Source organism: Gossypium hirsutum, chromosome A12, assembly GCF_007990345.1.
Source record: "Gossypium hirsutum isolate 1008001.06 chromosome A12, Gossypium_hirsutum_v2.1, whole genome shotgun sequence".
Lineage (NCBI taxonomy): Eukaryota > Viridiplantae > Streptophyta > Magnoliopsida > Malvales > Malvaceae > Gossypium > Gossypium hirsutum.
In genome coordinates this window covers 24,465,729-24,474,930 of record NC_053435.1, presented here as the reverse complement: position 1 = coordinate 24,474,930, position 9,202 = coordinate 24,465,729, and the positions used below count along the sequence as shown (strand labels likewise).

General features: G+C 36.3%; 1 non-coding gene across 1 annotated transcript; it reads right to left on the bottom strand.

Annotated features, from left to right (window-relative positions):
• Positions 1 to 8,601: 8,601 nt before the first annotated feature.
• LOC121211916 (small nucleolar RNA R71) lies at positions 8,602 to 8,708 on the bottom strand. Its single transcript, XR_005907132.1, has one exon. It is a non-coding gene; the product is annotated as a small nucleolar RNA R71 (small nucleolar RNA).
• Between the last annotated feature and the right edge of the window lie 494 nt (positions 8,709 to 9,202).

Genomic DNA, 9,202 nt, shown 5'->3' with positions numbered 1-9,202 from the left:
ACGGCAATGATGGGCATGAATGACACATTTTGGCATTTTGTGCTTTGTATGTTAGTAAATAATGTTAATAATATATTTGTTTATATTAAAGAAAGTGGTTTCATAAAATAGAAATAATAAAAGTTAATGAAATAAATGAATAAAACATGTTTGAGGTGAAAATAACAAGGCCATTTCTTCTTCTTCTTGCCGTGAGTTGAGAAACAAAATAGAAACCTTTGAGCTTAGGGCATTCGGCAAAAGAAGACTTCAAATAAGGTAAGGTTCATGTTATTTTCTTTGAAAAGTTGTGAATTTTGGTTGGTTTTGAAGCTTGCAACAAGACCCATGTGAAAATTTTTGTGTTCATGAAGCATGTAGCAATCGGTCATGAGCTTAATGGGGTATATTTTGTATGTTTGATGATTTTGGGAGGATAATTGATTCTAGTTGAGTATGAATAAACTAAATGTGCTTGATGGCTCAAATGAGTTATGAAAGTTTTTATAAATGTATGAAAGTCTTCATGCTATGAAAAATTCGGTTGAAATATGGAGAATGAGAGCTGTCATTTAGGTTAAGACCAAAGGAATGATCAATAGGCATTAAAGGGTTAAATGTGTGAATTTAAGGTATAAGAACCTATAGGTATTTACATGGGTAATGTTAAAAATTAATGTGGTATATTCGGCTAAATGGGTGATAATGGTTTATAATGTTGAATTGAATTATGATTATGTACATTAGAATTAGATATAACAAAAAAAAACTATGTGAATTTGGATGCAATATTACATTCGGCCTAGAGGCATTAGATGAACATTTGTGGAAATCTCAAAGTCTTGAATAATGGTGATTATAAGATGATGTAAAAATCATTGAATTATATGCATAAGTAGTTAGCAAAGTGATTAAGCTACCGAATTTAATTATTAAATGAGTTCTAAGCTTGCTGAATTTTGAGATGTGATTGGGAGTAAATTTGACATGAGCATATTTTGTTAATGATATATTGATAAATGTGGAGTTATGATACCATGATATGAACTTAATTATCAAATTGCCGAATGCGTTTATAATTAAGTAAGGTTAATAATAGGGCAATGAGTGGCTAGTAGAATCCAGTAGTCTTCTTGTTATATTCGGCCATGAGTTTGTATAATTGGTTTGTAATAGATTAAATTTGTTTATTCAAGCTCAAGAGCTTAGGGAGTCTAATTCGGAAAAGAGAAAAAAGCTACCTAACCGAATAGTCGATCTGTAATCGTTCGGCAATTTCCGAGGTAAGTTCTTAAGTATTTGAGTTTGATTCCTTTGTAAGTTTTAAGTGATTAAACGTTGAGTAAATTCAATTACAATAGGAAATGATGAGTTGATTTAATAAGATATGATGTGGCCATGATATGTTCTAAGCTCAAATGGTAAGTTCTTAAGTGTTTGAGCTTGGGAATTTAAGGGTAATTTGAAATAGTCTGCTTAGGACAGCAGCAGTAACGTGACTTTAGAAAATCACCATAAATTTATGGATTTGAATTAGAGGCTGAATGAGACATGAAATTAAAGCTTAATGAGTCTAGTTTCTTATAAAAGAAACCGTGTAAGCAAAAGAATTTCCGATAATGAGATACTTAAAGTTGTGTGAGACAGCGCAGAATGACACTGTAATCCTCTATTCTGTTTTTAGAAAATCATTATAAATTGTACAAAAATGGTTATAAGATAAAAATTATATGCATAGACTCCTTAATGAGTCTAGTTTCAAATGAAATCAAATACAACACATTTTGAATTCTGTAAAATGAGAAATTTGATTCGTAGTGAAGAGTGGTCAGATTAGTCAAACAGTGAAACAGGGGAAATTTAAGAAAAATATGGTATTGATTGGCCAAACCTAAAATTCTGGAAATTTTATGGATGGAAGATATACGAGTCTATATTCAGGAAAAATTAACGGAAAGTGATTTGGAGTTTTGTAGCTCCAGTTATAAATAATTTAGTGACTATTGCTCAGGAAAAACAGCTTGTGCTGAATTTGAGATTGTGTTGTAAACCTTGATAAACTTGTTTTAGTTGCTCATAAGCTATTGATTAAACCCATACGTGAATTCTAAATTGTGATATTGGAAAATGATAGATGTAGATTCAGCCAAGACAGTGTGTATACGTGAAAGTATATGTGGTATGTGAAGTATATTTGGATAATTGTGATGTGAATACATGAAAATCTATATTTTGATTTAGGATTCGATGTGATGAATGTGAAAGTGTATATATGTGATAAGGCCTAATGGCCGATGTGATGAATGTGAAAGTGTATATATATGTGATAAGGCCTAATGGCCGATGTGATGAATGTGAAAGTGTATATATGTGATAAGGCCTAATGGCCGATGTGATGAATGTGAAAGTGTATATATATGTGATAAGGCCTAATGGCTGATGTGATGAATGTGAAAGTGTATATATATGTGATAAGGCCTAATGGCCGATGTGATGAATGTGAAAGTGTATATATATGTGATAAGGCCTAATGGCCGATGTGATGAATGTGAAAGTGTATATATGTGATAAGGCCTAATGGCCGATGTGATGAATGTGAAAGTGTATATATGTGACAGGGCCGAGTGGCCAACGTGATGGATGTGAAAGTGTATAAATGTGATAAGTCCCGAAGGGCATTTGTGTCAGTACTATATCCGGGTTAAAACCCCGCAGGCTTTATGCGAGAATATTATCACTGATTAATGTCCGTAAGCTTCGTGCTCGTACTATATCCGAGCTCTAAAGACCCGATGACTACGTGTGGGGATATTGTCCGGGTAAGACCCAATAACTTCGTGTGGAGATTATGTCCGGGTAAGACTTCGTAATAAGAATTGCTTATAAATATACTCAATGCGAAAGGTTAAACAGGTATGTACTCCAAGTTTATATGTGAGCTTGATTTGCACTAAATCATAAGGTAGTTATGTGATGCATACGAGAGCAATCTATGAGACTATTCCTATGATTATGTGACATCGGATCAGTGTGAGAGGTTATGTGAAATCATACGATATATCTGCCTATTGTATATGATGAGATTTGCATATTCGGTAAAGGGATGGTATGCCCGAAGGAAGAGTGAAATAAAAATACGAACAACTATGTTATAGTTTGATTGTTATCTGTCGACACTGCTTAAAACTTACTAAGCATTGTAATGCTTACTCCGTTTACTCTGTTTCCTCTATTTTATATATCTCATTGCGAAGCTACAGGCTCAGGGATCGTCAGCAACTAGTCACACTATCACTATCCACTGTTTGGTACTGCTATGTTTTGGATTATCTTATGGCATGTATAAAATAGACTAGTGGCGGAAGAATATTTTGGTTAATGTATATAGCCATGCGAAAATGGCTTATATATGTTTGAGCATAATGTTATAATCATTTGGTATGGAATGGTTAATCACTATCATAATTTTTGCTATTTATGCTAAAAGGGCTAGTTGAATCATGGAAACTATGAAATAGGTAAAGTCTACCTTAAAGGCAGATGCTGGCAGCAGCAGTGATGTAGATTTGGAAAATCACTAAAAATAGTAGGATTGGAATTAAATAATGAATAAATTATGTAAACGAACCTTGATGAATCTATTTTCATAGGAAAGTAACGAAACGATCATATGGATAGTATGTTAATAGATATTCAGGTTCTCGTGAGACAGGGCCAGAACGGTTTCTGGATTCCCTGTTCTGACTTTGGAAATTCATTATAAATTAACCAGAGATAATTATGAGTCATTCCATACATGTATAGATTTCTCTCTGAGTCTAGTTTCTATAGAAACAAACGGCATCAGTATTTAAGCTCTGTGCATGGAGATATCCAAGTCGTAATGCGCAAAGGTCAGTGTAGTCGATCCCTGTAACATGGGAGACTTTGACTAATAAACTGTACTAATTGGCCCAACCAAAAATTCTAGAAAAAAATATGTAGATGGGAATATGAGTGTATTTTTAGGGAAAAATTACGAAACTGATTTTTGAGTTGTGAAACTCAAGATATGATTTTTAAGGTGACAGTGTCGCAGTTAGCCAACTGCCTGGAAAATTTTAAAATGGACTGCGATAGTAAGCGAATTTAGTCTGTGAACCCCTCGTGTCCGACTCCGGCAACGGTCTCGGGTACGGGGTGTTACATGGCCGTGTGTCCTCAATTTTTTCTTGGGTGATAAATAGAGAGCTACGCGGGTTCGGGACACGGGTGTGTGTAACCACACAGCCTGCCCACACGGGCGTGTGGCCCCTGTTTAGTGAAAATTTTTTGAAGTTTTGTAAAATTTTCTAAAGTTCTCGATTTAGTCCCGAACCACTTCCAAAGCATGTTTTGGGCGTCGTAGGCTCGTATTAGGGACTTTATGATTAAATGAAAAAAGTTTTAATTTGGACGAAAATGTATAATTTGAAATTATATGTTTGTTCATATGATAAGTCTGGTAATGCCTTGTACCCCATTCCGGTATTGAATACGGGTAAAGGGTGTTACATTTAATGGTATTAGAGCTAAGGTTTAGTTGATTCTCGGACTAGTGTAGCATGTATAAGAGTCTAGCTATACATGCCATACATGAATTGTGATAGTGTGATGATTCTTGACAATTTCAAACTGTGTTTTCATATAGTAAATAGATCCTAGCCGAGCTGTAATGCACCGGTTCCCGCTCAAGGGGCAGTGTCATCTAAAAATAGACCTCCCACGGTTAGTCAGGGAAGAGCGGCTAGAGAAGCCTTCCTCCACATGATGAATGAGTGGTATTCAGAGTTTGTTCGAACAAATCCAAATGCTCAACATCCTCCACCCCCTCCTTATCCTTAACCAATTCCCGTAGTTCTCCAGGGTATGGATTTGGTAAAACTGAACAAGCCCTCGGTTGATAAGATTCAATAGCAAGGAGCTGAGGAATTCATGGCTAATGTAGATGATGACCCCAAGATAGCCAGGTTTTGGATTTAGAATACTATCAGAGTATTTAATGAGTTATCATGTACACCCGAAGAATGCTTGAAATATGCTATATCATTATTGAGGGACGCAGTATATCACTAGTGAAAGACACTAGTATCTGTGGTACCGAGAGAGTGGGTTACATGGGAATTATTTCAAAATGAATTTCGAACGAACTATATCAGTTAGCGGTTCATCGATCAAAAACGTAAAGAATTTCTTGAGCTGAAACAGGGCCGAATGTCAGTGACAGAATATGAGCGAGAATTTGTTAGGCTCAGTAAGTATGCCCGAGAGTGTGTTTCCTCTGAGGCTATTATGTGTAAAAGGTTCGACGATGGGTTGAATGAGGACATCCGATTGTTAGTTGGAATCTTGTAACTAAAAGAATTTGTTGTATTCGTTGAACTAGCTTGCAAAGCCGAAGAGCTAAGCAAAGAGAAAAGAAAAGCCAAGAGTGAGGCTTGAGATGCAAGAAAAAGGCTGATGAGATCTCATTCAAAGAAATCTAGAGAAATGTATTCTCGTTCGAACGTTTCAGCTGGGTATTCACACAGAGACCGCGGGAAACAATATTCGGGTCCTAAATCTCAAGCTACTTCGATGGCAAGTGTGGGTAATGTTAGGTCTAACAGACCTGAATGTCAGTGTTGTGGTAGATGACACCCGGTGAGTGTAGGATGAATGACCGAGCTTGTTTCAAGTGTGATTTTCAAGAGCATTTTATCCGAGATAGCCCTGAGGTGGCTGAGAAAGAATAATTTATGAGTGCAAAGCCGAGTAGTACTACCAATAAAGGTAGGCCACCGAGAAATACCAAGAATATAACTAACAGTAAAGGTGTGACGAAAGATACAGTCGTGAGATCTTAGGCCAGAGCACCTGTTAGAGCTTATGCCATTCGTGCTCATGAGGATGCGTCATATCTTGATGTGATTACTGGTACATTTTCTCTTTATGTTACTAATAATATTGCATTGATTGATCCTGGATCGACTCATTCTAATGTTTTTGTAGATTTGGTATCTAGTAAGAATTTGTCTTTTGAGTTTACTGAGTTTGAGATTAAAGTGTCAAACCCTTTAGGCAAGTATGCACTAGTTGATAAGGTTTGCAAGAATTATCCTTTGATGATTCGAGGTCACTGTTTTCCTGCTAACTTAATGTTGTTTCCATTTGACAAATTCAATGTTATTTTGGGTATGGATTGGTTGACATTACATGATGCCATAGTAAATTGTAGACAGAAAATGATTGAATTGAAATGTGAAAATGGTGAAGTTCTTTGGGTTGAAACTGATGAATCTAGTGAATTACCTGCTGTGATTTCGTCAATGATTGCTCAGAGGTACGTAAGGAAAGGTTGTGAAGCTTACCTTGCTTATGTGTTGAATACAAAAATGTCTGAATTGAGAATTGAATCAGTGCCAGTAGTCTGTGAATATGCGGATGTGTTTCCAGAGGAGTTGTAACTCCCAAAAAATATTAGGTTTTTATTTTTGTATGTTGTGTTGCTTAAGCATGTGCCTTTTCCAATGGTTTAGTGTCCTGAGAGGTGCTGGAGAGGTCCTGTGTTCAAGCCTTGGCTTATACTAAATTTTGGTTTTTGTTTGAGTTAAACCTGCCTCAAGTTAGTTGGTCTTTTGATAAACTGTAATTTATACATATTTTTACCCCATGTTTAACGCATTTTATGGATGATTTCCCATTGGAATTGGTGAATTCGATGCTCCTAATGCTTTAATTTCATGTTTTATACTTAGGAGAGCATAGGAGAGTGAAAGGAATGAGAAACGAGCCAAAAACAGAGAAAAATGGGCCAAAGTACAAATTCAACACCGCCTGGACCTCCTCACAGGGCAGACCACACGGTCGTGTCAATTTGGCAGATTCAAAGCACGACTCACACGGGTTTGTCATATGGGCGTGTCCCTGCCGAGCCCAAGTTGAGTCCAATTCGAAAAAGGACAATTTTAAGGGTTTCTAGGCATTCTAAAGCCCATAAATACACCCTAGTGGAGGAAAGTAAGGGGGACACACGGAGAGGAAGGAATGAATTACTCGAAGGAAGCTGATTGATCCATCTCAGAAGCCGGAGTCACCATCAAGACTAAAGATCTCTCTTCAATTTCCCTTCAGGTGTTTTGGGTTTTCCTTATGTTTTGTATACTTTATTATTCTACGATGTTTTCCATCTTAGTTATGAACTAAATCCCCTAAATACTTAAGGGGAATGAAACCTAAGACGAATCTTGTTATTATTTTCTGAATTGCATGATAAATATTTAACTTGTTCTTAATTATGTGTTCTTAACCCTGTCTAAGAGTACATTTGTCATAATTAAGCGGATTTGTTAGCGCGCCTAGACATAGGGTGAGAAGATTTTGCCGGATTAGGGTGAAACCTAATAAGGGGATCCATAGATCGAGTTAATGTAACCCTAGGGTGTTGATTAGAGAAAAGTCTCAATTATTCAATCAAGGCGGTAGACGTTATTAGTCTTGAATAAGGATAATAACATAACTTAGGGATCTTTACGAAACAAGTTAAATGAATAAATCATTCGATTAGGAGCCAGAATAACAAGTACAGTCTAAGTGGATTTTTCCTTAGGTATTGTCTTAATTCAATCATTTTCCAAAAGTAATCCCCCAATTCCATTCTCTGTGAATTCTTAGATTAGTTAATTAGTTAGTTAAAACAAAACCCCCTTATTCTTAGGCTGGATAATGAAAGATAGTCATTACTAGTACTTTTGGTTCCCTTAGGTTCGACAATCCGGTCTTGCTAAAACTATACTACTATTTGATAGGTACACTTGCCTGCATCGCGATAATAGTTAGTTTCAAGAACGATTAATTATAAATATTTAAAACTTATCTATCACACAAAATCGCGCGATCAAGTTTTTGGCGCTGTTGCTGGGGAACTAAGATATTAGGAATGCTCAATTTTTATTTCTTTAGCCATTTATTTTCCTTGCAATTTAATTTAATTTAATTTAATTATTATTTATTAATTTGCTTTTTCTTTCTCTTGTCAGGTTTTTATAGTTTATGACTAGAAGAAACCGGTCAGGACCACTACTTTTTGACGAAGAAATCGATTGCACAGTTAGTAGAAACCAAAGAGAAATAAGATGAAGCTTAAGATACACAGAGAACGAGCAAGAGAACGATACTCAATCCCCAACCGTAGAGATGGCTGAAAACCAAGACAATTAGCTACCTCCTGTAATTGCGGTTAATCAAAATCCTGCTCCACGCACTATGTATGATTATGCTAAACCTTCTTTAATAGGAACTAAATCAAGCATAGTTGGACCTGCTGTAGCTGCAAATACTTTTGAACTAAAACCTAACACTATTCAAATGATACAACAGTTTGTTCAGTTTGATGGTTTACAGGATGAGGATCCCAACGCTCACTTAGCAAACTTCTTGCAACCATACGATGCATTTAAAATTAATGGTGTTTCTGATGATGCCATTCGTCTTCAGTTATTCCCTTTTTCATTGAGAAATAAAGCTAAACAGTGGTTGAACTCATTACCATGAGGGTCAATCACTACTTGGGAACAAATGACCAAAAACTTTCTATTAAAATATTTTTCGCCAGCTAAAACGGCCAAATTACGTAATAATATCTCTTCTTTTGAACAGATGGACTTAGAAACTCTTTACAATGCATGGGAGAGATACAAGGACTTACTGAGAAGGTGCCCTCACCATGGGTTACCGCTTTGGCTTCAGGTTCAAACGTTCCGTAATGGCCTGAATCCTTCGACTCGGCAAATGGTTGGCGCAGCTGCTAGTGGAACCATCAATAATAAAACACTTGAAGATGCTTATGCGTTTATAGAAGAGATGCCACTGAATAACTATTAGTGACAAGTCATGAGGACAAAGCCAACAAAAACAGCCAGTGTTTATAACGTTGATTCGATCACCATGCTCTCTAATTAGGTAGAACTCTTGAATAAGAAAATTTATGGTTTTCTTAGTTCTTCACAGGTTCACCCAGTAATACAGTGCGAAGCAAGTGGAGGTGGAACAAGCTATTCAGAATACCAACCTTATGACCACAACATAGATAACGAGCAGTTAAATTACATGGGTAATAGTTCTCTATCTCAAAACAATCCATATAGTAACACTTACAATGCAGGTTGGAGGAACCACCCAAATTTCTCATGGGGAGGCCAAGGAAATCAGAGACCACCTCTGGGCT